General features: G+C 39.9%; 1 protein-coding gene across 12 annotated transcripts in view; it reads left to right on the top strand.

Moving 5' to 3' along the window:
* FHIT (fragile histidine triad) overlaps positions 1-12,474 on the top strand; it is a 542,632-nt gene that overhangs the window by 373,326 nt on the left and 156,832 nt on the right. The gene's annotated exons all lie outside the window — the stretch shown is intronic.

Genomic DNA, 12,474 nt, shown 5'->3' with positions numbered 1-12,474 from the left:
GTTGAGTTTCAATGCACGTACTCATCTATATATCTATAGCTTACACAAGTTTAAAGGAAATCAATTAGCAATTGACTATTGCAGAGCAATGGTGATAGCATCTAGAAGTGTGGAGTGTTTTTGAAATCTGAGGAAATCTTTTGCCTTCTCCAGTACTTGTTGAGGTCAAAATTAGTGGGAGAGGAGGAGGGTCCTATTTACAGGATTTTGTTATTTCAGGATTTCTGTAAGTTCAGATAAAAATGCAGTTTGTGTAATTAAGAGGACCGGAGAGGTTGTTGAATGTTTCCAAATCTGAGATCTCAGGAAGCCAGAGCTGCTGACAAGGCATCCTCTGAGCGGGCCCCATGGCTTTGAGCTCTGCTCCTGTTGGCCTTTAAAGGGTGCTGGCAGACTCAGCCCTTCACGGGGCCTGGGGAGTGAGGCCTGGCTGCTGGGGTGGTTCCAGGTGGTGCTTCTCTGCCTGGGCCCTGCTGGCTGGAAGGTTCCTGTGAAACTGACCAAGAGGCCCAAAGGCACTTGGCCTCTTTCTGCAAGGGCATACTCTTGAGCAAACTGAAAGAAGGTTAAAACCTGTAAAAACAACACAAATTTGACCATCCTCTTTCTGCAGAACTCTGTGCTGCTTATTTTATTCAAACGTTGGCTCTGCGTTCCTCTCATTGGAAAACATTAAATTATTCTAAGTAATATGTGAGTGTTTCATGCATGTTATAATACTTTAGGTTATATGGGGTTGCCAGAAAGTCTGGTGTTTTACTTTCAAATTTAGGCCTCTGGATGTCTTATCTGCTGCCACGGGAGGTTTAGGTGTCAAAGTTGTGCTACATGTGTGGTGTCTGCTCTCTTCCTCTGAGCGTAGGCTGGAGCTCCATCTTCCATCCTTTTAATTGGTATTAAAGGAGACAGAAGCAGCCTCACAGCTGGCATCTCATTTCATCAAAGCAGTGATAAACTTTATATTCAAAAACTTCTCTCACTTCAAAATCCTTTAGGTTTGGTGACAAATGTTGGGGTATATTTGCATACAAATCACTTTCTTCCAGGAAAAGTCTGGTTTTTTCTATTTTTTTATGCTTTCTAAACATAGTTTGTCTGAAAGTTTTATGAGCCAGTTCTTTGTTTTCATACTCAGTCTGATGAGCTTTTTCTGGAAGAGATGAGATTGAAACAACGTTAAATTGCCTTTTGGTTCCTCTTCTGAGAAGATCCTCAGTATGTTTTGCTACAGAACAATTCCACTTCCCTCTTAAAATTTTTTGGCTTCTTTTCTCTTTCAATAATTTTGCTTATCCTGCACTTATGAGTAAGTAGTACAAACATAATTGGGTCTGGCATCATGACTGCAAGGCTTTTTCTTAAATTGTTCGCTATTGGTTTAAGATTTTTTTATTTGTTTTAAAAGGTTGGGATTTTATTCAGTAATTTTCCATACTAATCAAATGTCTTAAGAAAGTGATAGTAAAATAGACATGTTATCTTTTTTTTTTAGTGGGAAATCTGGCTTGAAAGAGCTTAATTTTCTCCTGCTGAAAATCCTTCGTATAGGAGCACTTTTATCTCTTGGTGGCTAGTTGTAGAAACATCTTAGCCTAATCTATTGTATTCTTGGACACCATTTTATCTCCTTTGCAGTTGACTCTGTCTGTAGTGGAACCAACGTTCTTTTTATCACCCATGGTCTGATCTTCAAACTTTCACCTTCAAAAGCACAAGCATCCTTCAGCTGGCTGGTAGCTTGAAATGATTTATAACTGAGGAGAACTTTGAAGTTTCTATAAACAACCGAAAAGCAGGGTTTTTTTCTGCCTTTCTTAGTTATACCACTGTTAGTTTGCTGCTTCCACTTAGGTGTCTCTTGTGTCTTCCACTCTGTATTGGTGACATGCAGCCTGGAATGACTGTGCCACCAGTTTTTGACTGGCCTGATGAGAAGCCTGAGACAATCATGCAAAGCTGAGGGAAAACAATTTGCAAGTGCTTTTCATACCAGTGGTAAGTATTGGCACAGGATTGCATGTGAATTGCAGGCAGGAGGCAAATTCAAGAGAACTCTGCAGAGATTGTGTGTTTCATTTCCAGAGCACTGGAAAGCCGGTGCCTGGCTTTTATAAGACCATTTTGTAACAGTATCTGCAGCCATCCCTGCCATGTGGCAAGGTCACTGGGTGATTCACATCCAGCAGCTTAACAAGAGGAAGCTGAACAAATGACAGAGGAGATGCTTTCATGTGGAGGAGTACCAAATGTTCCTGCTCTTTAAGCCCCTAGATATGGGATAGCTACTTTTTTGACCTTTGGAAAGAGAAAGACATCCACTTTTCTCAGCAAGACCCCTTTGATGGTGATCATAAACACCCAAGAAACTCTGTGTGCTTCTAATTTAAGGAAGAAATGCTTGGATTTAGAAATGTATTTGCTGAAACAAAGTTCACGGTACCATATTCAGCACCGCTTTTCTCCATCACACCCAGGATGAGGTTGGAGTACTGTCATCTTTCTTTGTTGTTTTCACATATATATATATATATTTCTTTTTTTTTTGGAAAATTGATAACATGTCAGATTTAAACTGTGTTTTCTTCACTCCAAGGAACTGTCTGCAGGGAACATATGCTTGGAACATATTGTTATGATCAACTTGTATTATGGTAACGTGGAGAGGTCCAAAGCATAGCTTATAGCCCAGATCTTGGCGGGTATGTAGACATGCCGTGATACATTAACAGGCCTTGTTTCAGTGAGATTTCTGGGCCTGTGATCCCACAGTGGTTCCAACACTAGCAGGGAAATATCCATTAAAGAGGATGAGGTGAGATGTAAAGGGATAAGGGCAATAAATCAGGGACTTGCATTGAAGGACCTTGGCATAAAGCACCTTGTAACTTTGAACCCTGTCCTTGCACTGTGCAGCGCTCACAGGGAGCTTCATGCAGGGTGGGAGATCATACGGTGTTTCCGTTTGAGCCTACACAACTGGGGCTGGATAGATTGGAGAGGAGCAGGGATTGAGAGGGAGGAGAGCAGGTTCTGGTCGCTTTACTGAATAGAGACCCACCGGGAGAGACACAGGACATTTTACCTCTGCAAGCAGCTTTTCTTATCCCTTTTTCAGTTGATTTTGCATTGATCTTACAACTACAAGACATACAGGATTTCCTCTTGTGAGTTATGTGACGCTCAGTCTTGCAGGGACTTTTGTCACGCTGCATCTGATGGGGTTCAGTGCTCGCGTGAGAGGGCAGGCAGGAGGGAGGACATGTCCTCTCCCCCTCTCTTCTTTGAGCTGAGCATGCTCTGGTTCTGGATTTGCAAATCATTATGATGACAGACCGTGACAATAAAAAGAGCCATGAAAATAGATCATGCAAAGAAGGCCTGGATTAAGGAATCCCCTGGTACTCTAGGACATGATAAAACCGCACTAAGTCAATAATCTGTGCATTAAGAACCGCTCTGGTTATGTAAAGGAACTAAAATAGTCTGTTTTTCTGAGTGAGCCAGAGGAATTGGTAGCTTTGCTGTGTAATGACATGATAAAGAGGGCTTGCTCTTTGGTAGCCCTCACAGTCTAACTTGATTTACAGATCAGATCTCTGTTGATGACAGTAGAAAGACTGTAATGGTGCCAACGACCGTGTCTGAGAGAGTCTCAGTTGTGTCTTTATTCCAAGTCCACAGAAAGGAAATAATAAAAACAGATAATCACATTAAAGTAATGGTTTCAGATGACACTCACACAAAATAAGGTTATTCAGAGTTAAACTGCTACTTTGTCTTCCTGATTCTCGTGTGCTTGAATATTGCAGGAGTCCTGAATGAGGGTATGAATTTATGTGCCGTGCATGCTGAAATGCTTAGCTATGATGCTCTGAGCTGGGAACAATGAGCATTAACAAGAAAAGCATCTACTGAGGCTATCATGACGCAGGGCTCTGTTGTCCTTATTGAAGAGAGCTTATTATGTGAGTGGAAAACCAAGGGGGAAGCCTACTTTCTGATTCCATTCTCCCTTGTAGCATTCATCATCTCGGGTGCTTTACCATCTCTGCTTGAGTTTTATGTTGTATTTAAAAGGAGTGCTTTGCACGCTCTACATCTGTTTTACATTTTCTCAGCTTTAAAGTATGACTTATCCAAAGCTGACTCCTCTGGCAGGTGAGGGAAATTGTGTCTTTGGGAGCGTTTTGCCCTGGCAAATGCACTTTTTTTGTGAACATTCTTGTAGATATCAAGCTTTTTGTGTTCATATCAAGCGGATATGAAATAAATTGTCAAAATTAAGCAGCTAAGGGTTTGTGGCTTAAAATAATTTCTTTCAATGATGGACTGCTTCTGAGTCTCAAGCACTACACAGGGTCTTTGATATTTTCACCCCACGTTTCCCTTTACTGCAACAGAGTAAAGGCTGATTCCCTACTTCGCATCGTTAGCTGTTGTAACCCTCATATATATAAACTGCAGAAGAGGCTATTGTTATATTCCTCTTTGTTTTGAAATATCTCCACCAGACCCTAATTAAATTTCCCTTATTTACCATTTCAATGTTCCCCAACTATTAACATATCTAAGGGTGACCTTCTGTCTCCTGAAGGTATGGGGGAGTGTGTGCATGCTCCTGCGCTTCACTGATGAGTAATGTGAAACTCCTTGGGATGACAATAACACTATTTTCAATAGGTTCTCCTATACAGCAAAGAAGTAGTAACCTTTGCAAAACAATAATTGACTCTTCCACTTGCAGAGTCATTTCTCTTCTGTGCCCATTTCAACTGCATAGCAGCCTATGTGGAAAGGATACTCATCTAGGTTCCTTATCATGGACTAAGTAATTTTAAGAATTCGAAGGAACTGATTAAAAGGCACTGGCAGAGTTGTATTTAGGTGTAGCAGCAAAGATGAACATGTGATCTTACAAAGGCAAAGGATTGGCTTTCTGACTTGCAAGCGCGCTAAACAGCTCTTGCATAAAGCTGATAGAAAGTTCTCTTGTTTTTCAGAATGTTTCTGCAGGTGCTGATGTCCTGAATGCTAAGACGGTCTTAGAAAACTGTTGGTTTGTTTGTTTGAAGAGTTTGTGTATCTCCTTTGTAGCTTAATCTTATTCTAATCTCATGGAATTATCTGGAACAGCGTAGCCCATCCTGTTGCTTTAGTAGCAATATCAGTAACATACCATGTAAAATATGCCATCAGAGCTTTCAATTTAAGAAGACAGACACAACTCTCCATTGACTTTAATTGGAGCTGTTTTGTGAATGCCTCAACAGAACTAGGTAGAAAACCACTTCTGAGAAATTAATGGGAATCAGTTGTCGTTTTCCTTTCAAAAACTTTGAAAATCCCAGCATACATTACAATATTCTTTGAGGAATACATTTACTGTAAGATAGTCTGAATTATCCAAATTCAGTTTTCCAAAACTCCCTGTTATTCATGTTCCTCATTATCTACCAATTACCTTCAAAATTACCTTCATTACTTGAAATCTTGATTATCCAAGCCTATTCTTTGTCCCCAGTGGTACTCCAGTAATTGATCTTGTACTGCATTCCTCCTGCCGATGCTTCGGTGGTTCTGAAATGAAGGTACTGCTGGTCTGGCATGTGCTACCAGAAGCACGTCTTTCTGTGTGCTGTTCAGCATAGACTTAGTGCAGCGATGCAAAGAGTACGTGTAAAACTCTAGATCATCTGCCATGAACAGGTAGCCAGAGAAAGTGGATCCTTAATGAGCTTCTCCATCAGCAGATCCAAAAGAACCTTTCTTAATTCTGGAGTTATAGATCTGATGTAGAATGCTTCTCGTTGTTCCAAATCCAGTGTTTTGCTCCATAGGTGAAACCACTTCATCTTCAAAATCAGGCAAGATAAATCCCAGGGAGATGCACCTGCTATTCTCCATTTATTTTATTGCTATCTCAAGCCATAGGTGCTCAGATCAGAAAAAAGACTATACCTTGGAGTCCCTCAGACAGCAACATCAATGCTTACAGTTCTTGTGGAACCTTAATTCCCAACACGTTCTGTGGTGTATTTCTACCAAATAAAAACTTGTTTCCAATAAAACTGAACGTTTGGAATATGGTGTCCAATAACTTTCAAGCAAATAAATTTCTCATAACTAATATTAAGTAATTAATTATTCTCTTATTACAGTTCCTGATGAATGAGTAGTAGAATATAACTTTATAATGATTGCATTATTTTTTTTGAATATGCTGGTGCCACCGCTTTAATTAAGACTAATTCTAAAGCCTTTTCTCATGAGTTGTTTCCTATTCTCAGGTGGAGAGGTTGGATCATGAGCTTACTTCCTCTGTTTCAACTGAGGTTTTGCTGCAGTTCCAGAAGCACTAAGTTTCTTAAATCGAATTCAGTGCAGTTTCCTGGTGATGCAGGTCATTTGCACAAGACTTGCAATAGCTGAGCTGCTTTGCATGAGCATATTTGTTTCTATGGCAAATGATATTGCTCTGATACGCCAAAAAAACCAGCACTCTTTGAGTGTTGCACTCTTAGTGGTGTTTGGTGTCTGCTGTCAGCTTCAAACATGGCTGTTTTTTCAGTAGTCTTGTACATTTATAGCTGATATACATGCATGGATAGCTCCATCTAACTATGAGTGGTTTTGTCATTTATTTGGAAGCAGAGTGTATTGCCTAAGAGCAATATAGACATGGTCATTAGCTGGAATGGGTTGTATAGTAGTGTGTCATTACAGGAGCATTTCAGCAGTTCCAATTGTACATGAAGTGGTTTCATACTGGGCTTCTACTTTTCCAATGTGGCCACTGGTTATTGTTTCTGGACCTTCAAAGATGAAGTGATTAATGTGATTCTAGAACGTGGTTATGATTCCCCGTACTGCAAGTTTATTTCTGCAATAAATTGGCACCAAATGAAACTTGGATCAGACGCGTGTTTCTGAGCCACAACATCCTATGGCTGCTCTCGCTCTAGTTCCACTTAGGCACCCGCTGTTGCCCGAGGCTGCCCTTGAGGTCAGTCGCTAGCAGAAAAGGAGGAATCCTACAGTAAGATACCACTCACTATGAAGAACTGAGCTCTTAGTGACCTACTTGACATACCCTAAAGGCATGTAAAGGGAAATCAAATAACTGAAAGGCGTGTTTAAAATGAAAAGTTAACGCTTCGGAATCTCACATTTCCCTGCTGCAGCCCTCTGTCTCATGGAGTCACTCTGCTTTGAGTAGCAGTCCTTTGTGTGCTACCTGACATCTGCATTTAAATTAGATATATTGACTTATTTCTACAGAAAGTAAAATAATACTTGTTAATTTCTTGCAACTAGTGCACCTTCTATTGACATGAATTATTTTAAGTACCTGCAGTAGGGTGAGAAGATCAGGGAGAGTAAAAGCAAAAACAAAACCCCAAACCTGCATGAAAGCTGCAGTGTGGTCTTAAAACAGTACTCTTATCATGGTGCACGGAAGTCTGTGTCAAAGATTTACACTGATTGCTTTTTGTTCCACTGCAACCACTAATTCTCTGTTTTACTGCTTAAATCTGGCCTTCTGTATTAACGGAAATGTGTACTGAGCTGCCTTATCAAGATCAGTTGTGTTTAGATAATTTGTCTTATCTTAATGACTTTTTCTTATTAATACTATGAAGTGGCATAGCAAGATCAGAAAAATGTGTGTGGTTTTAATAGTCTAAAACAATTGTATAAGTTTTTATTGTAATTTTATTTCATTTTTATTTGGCCTTATTCATCTTTGTTGTTCACAGATGTTTTCTACCAAACTGACAAGTTCTATGATATACCATTACCAGAGCATCCTTCTAAAATACATTTAAATCCAATTCTATGTGTAGAACCTGCTGAAGTGTTCCTTCACCTTTCCCTGTTATGAAGTGCACGCTTTTAATCCAAATAGCCTCTACACATTTCCTTCCAGAAGTGAGTCACACTGTCTTGCTGAATAAGAATATCCTGGGGGTAAGGCGCCAGTTCTTGCATTACTTGTGCACATCCCAGTTCAGCGGGTTAAGTGGGGCTGAAGTGATGCACTGAGCTGTTGTTGTCCTAATGCAGGAGAATGTGTATTTGATTCAGTTTTTTAAAGAGTTTTTTGATGCTGCTTTGATACAGCTTTTGTAATTATGTACATAAATGTGCTTTTCCAATTGTCTTTGCTTCCTTCATCACTCCTCCTATGTGCAGTGTCTGTGGAACCCTTTTTGTTTTCTTCACAGAGAGGGATTGCTCCTGAAGCTTTCAAAATGTGGAAAATTGTTCAAGGGCAGGGCAGAAAAAGACAAATGACTAGCGGTTGTTTTCCAGCTATATTAATTTTATTAGTCATGCAGTCTCCTGCTATTTGTTTTGTTTTTTTTTCTCCTGAGCTATGGGACTGATTTCTGTTAGCAATTAGAGTTTTTGAACAAAGAAAACTTGTGCTAAGATGCAGTGATGAATTCAATACCCCTGCCTACAGTCCCCTGTTGAATGTGGGGACAACATTGTGGTGAGTTTTAATACCTGAAGCTTCATCTGAATGATTCTCTGTGCTTGGGGCACTTGATGCAAATTCATGTAAAATAGAATAAGAAAAGAATAATCCCTCTCCCAGCTCCCCACAGCCCATTATTTCTACATTCCCGTCAGCTAGCTTACGGATGTGCAGAAGGGTTATTTTATACAGATGCATGAGATGGTTATAAATAATCATTCGCTGCAGTCCTCTCCAGCTGGTTCTTCTTGCCCCTAAGCTCCCAGCAGCCATGTCCAGGTCCTGTCTTCCCACCCTGGTGAGGGGTGGGCTGGCTGCTGAGCTGCCCCATGCTCAAAGGACGCAGTTCCTGCACCTCTCTCAAATGCTTTCTCCTCTTAGAAAGATATGGTATCCCTGGTGCTGCAGCCTGTATTGCAAACTGGTTAGTCAACGCCAAAATATTAACGACAAAACCATTTTTCATGATTTTTCCAAAAATAAGTTATTAATGAAAAATAATAAGTTTAAAAAAGATTTGACATGTTCTAAATTTTCAAAATATTTGAGTTAACTCTTGATATTTTTCCTACTTTCACCTTGAAAATACATGGGGGCTTTTGAGATTTTTGAGTTTTGTGCTTTTATTAGAGGAAAACTTTTATTTTTTAAAAATATTTTTAAGTTTTCCAGAACAATAGTATTTCTATATCAGTACGAGCTATGTATTCCTGACCACATTGAAAATAATTTTCCTAAGTTAAAACCTTTCATAGGAAATGGTTTAGAAAACTAATAGCCTTGTTAGTTAAGTAGAAGGCATTCTTTTTTCCATGTATTTTGTTCTTCTAAAGCCTTGCATGTTAGGAAAACTTGTCAGTTTTAGTGTTTTTAACAGTCTCTTGAAAGAAAAAAAAAAAAAAGGAAGAAGAACAAAAAACAACTTTACTCCTATTATTAGAATGTCTGTACCTGCAGATCATTTTTTTTCCTTTATAAAGCTTTGAATTGTTCTGTTTGAAATTTGAAATCAGAAAACAGAAGTCTAAATTGAAAGTAAGTTTTCTATCTAGCGAAATAGAGACAACCAGGAAGAAGCTGCGTTTAGTTCTAAAGCTTCTCACATAAAAGGAAGTTTTAGTCTCTTATGTTTTCCTTTTTGGTATATTGTTGTTGTTATTTGTTTTTTTGTTGTTGTTGTTGTTTTATTTTCTAACTCTTTTTTTGACCCCTAAGGTCAAAGACCACCTTTCCAGAATTTCAGAACTACAGAATGTATATAACTGGATAGTTGTGTGTGAAAATTTATCGTGGGGTCTTTATGGGGCTGATCAGAATCCCACTAAAGGGAATATGGAGTCTGGATTAGACCTTAGATACAGAACTGCAGTAATCTGGACTTCAAAGCTGTAATTCAGATAAAGCCAGTGGAAATGACTACTGTGCCTTTGACTTTTGGCTTCTAATCTGCCTACTAGGAAAAGGAAAAACGCCTTTAAAATGGTCAGTGTGCAGATATTGGCCATGTGTTTTGCATTTCTTCCAGAATCTGAAGCCTTCTCTGTGTGCTCAACTTAAAGTCATTATGTGGTTAGCAAATGATTGCTTTTTGTTAGTGACCCATTGTCTCCTATGTGAATATATCCTTAAATGCATAGAAGTGTATGGGGAATTTGTGCTTGGCAAAACTGAGCATAGCTTTGCTGTGTCCAGCCAGGTACCCATTGCAGTAAATCCTTCTGAATGCCAGTCTCCAAGGGCTTCAGTTACTGTGGTCTGAAAAGTCAATGAAATAGTGAAAGAGATTTACAGAAATGTGTGCAACCTTGACGTTGAGTGCTGAGAGCTGACACATGTTTCAGCATCCTGGCTCTGCTGGTGCGTAGAGACTTGAACTATGCTTTCTTGGCCATGAGTCTGAGCTTTTCTGAACAGGTTACAATCTTAATTATACAAACACTGGGAGAAAGGCAAAGGCTGTTAATTTGAATTATGGAGGTGGTTTACAGGCTTCAGTGCATTAAACAACCTCTTCAAGGTTACGTGGGGAGTGGGCTGCTGTGCCCAATATGTAAGGGCAAGCTATTTTGCTGTAGTTGCAGGTCATCCTTGGGTTTCAGCTCAATTTGAGATCAGTGGTTTGAGGGTAGTGGGTCTGACCCACTGTTGTTTTACTGTTACTTCATAGTTCCACACTTCCACTAATACAGCTGGAGCTTTAGCCCTGTCTGCTGCCAGTTTTTGGAAAATACCGACGTTCCTAATTGTTTAATAAATCATTAATGAAGCTTTTAGTGTGTGAGAGGGTGTGCGTATTGATTTGTGTATGCATATTTAGGTATTGGGACAAGAAAGTAAGGCTGCTGAGAGATGTAGAGAGAGGAACATATACAAATTATAATGAGGTGTAAAGGTTTTCCATTCCTTAGGATGGAGAAGATGACATATTAAATCGCACGTATTCTAATGCTGTGGACTGACTGAGAGAATTTGAAGGAAATAACAGCTGTGCACATCAAAGCTTAGAAATAGAAACTTCATCAGTCAGTAGCAGTTCAGAATGAACGGAGAAATCATGAAATTATTAATTATGGTGGTCGGAGAAAGGAAACAAAGTCCTAACTCTCCAAAGGCAGAATGCTGCCTCCAGTGTGGCAGCACGTCTGCCAGGAATCAGCCCCTCATCCTGCCTGGCCGATCTGTAGAGATGGAGGCTATTGCCCAACTGTAGGCACCTGCTGCCATTTTCGATGCCCTAAGCTGATGCAGCCATCTCCCTGGCTGGCAGATGTGACACAGGGCATAGGGAAGGCTCCTGTCCTCCTGCAGTGGCAGCTGGATGCCCCAAGGCATCTTGGATGGCAGCAGCTGCTGCTGCTGTTGGAGGAGTGATCACACAGACATGGAGGTAGGGTCTTGCTCTCACTCGCATACTTAATATTCAGTCACCTGAAGCATCTCGGTAGTTCACAGCAGTGTTTGCAGAGGGTAATTGGAGAAAGCAATGAGCAGTTTATCTGATTTGAAATTTAGGAGGACTTCTGAGATGAATAGAACACTTATCCAGATTAAAATCTGACCAGGATACAATGTTATAAACTCTCAGAGTGTTAAAAACTGCAGTTAAAATCTGTGACTCAAAGTTGCAGTGAATGGCTGTTTTCCTAATGACCTCAAATCCATGAATTCATTCTATCATTTGCCTTTTTATATATTCATAGTTAAATATAACTTGAATGTTGTCCTAATTACATTCTCATGTTAATTTAGCTCTGATTCAGAATTTCTATCATTATTCTTTGTAGAATTATTTTGAAATGATGGAAAGTTCAGTAACGATGCTCCAGTGTGTGATTGTGCCTTTGAATTATTTATCACATTCAAAGACAGAAATATGGTTAAATCTAGTTTGAGTTGTAAATGAGCTTGGTAATGTAAGGAGGAAGTGAAACTCCTTTTTGCAGAAGGATGTGGTTTATGGGAGCATCATTTGATAATGTGGGAGCATCACGTGGCCCCATATCAGCGGAGAGCCTCATAGGGTAATAAGAAAACATCCATTGCACCAACTGACAAACATTATCTGAGCAGATAAAGCAGATAAAGAGTGGAAGAGGAGAGAGAGACACACAGAGACAACTTGCACGAATGACAGAACAGATTAGTGATGGAATTAAGAAGAGAAAACAGATGTCTTGCCTTGGTCAGCAACAGCATTCGCACCGCTTGTGCTCCCTTTACTGCATGCTTTGGGAGTGAGCTCTCACAAGGGTGTTTAGCCCTTGGTTTTTGCAATGCATCACAGTGACAAGTAGTCCACTGTTAATATACGGCTGTAGAATCTATGATTAATGCAAAAAATTCATACCTGTGGCCATGGCCCTGAGCTAGGTGGAGAACAAACAATTGCTGGTGAGGCGTGTGCAGGACTGAGAGGGAGTGAAGAATTCTAGAGGAGGAAAGGAAATTGTCTTAATGTAAGCAGCAGTTTTGCTAGAGGTAAGTGAGGGGAA

The sequence above is a fragment of the Numida meleagris genome, chromosome 11 (genome assembly GCF_002078875.1).
Source record: "Numida meleagris isolate 19003 breed g44 Domestic line chromosome 11, NumMel1.0, whole genome shotgun sequence".
Taxonomy (NCBI): Eukaryota; Metazoa; Chordata; class Aves; order Galliformes; family Numididae; genus Numida; species Numida meleagris.
The sequence above is the reverse complement of the archived record's forward strand: the minus strand, read 5'-3'. Positions and strand labels throughout refer to the sequence as shown.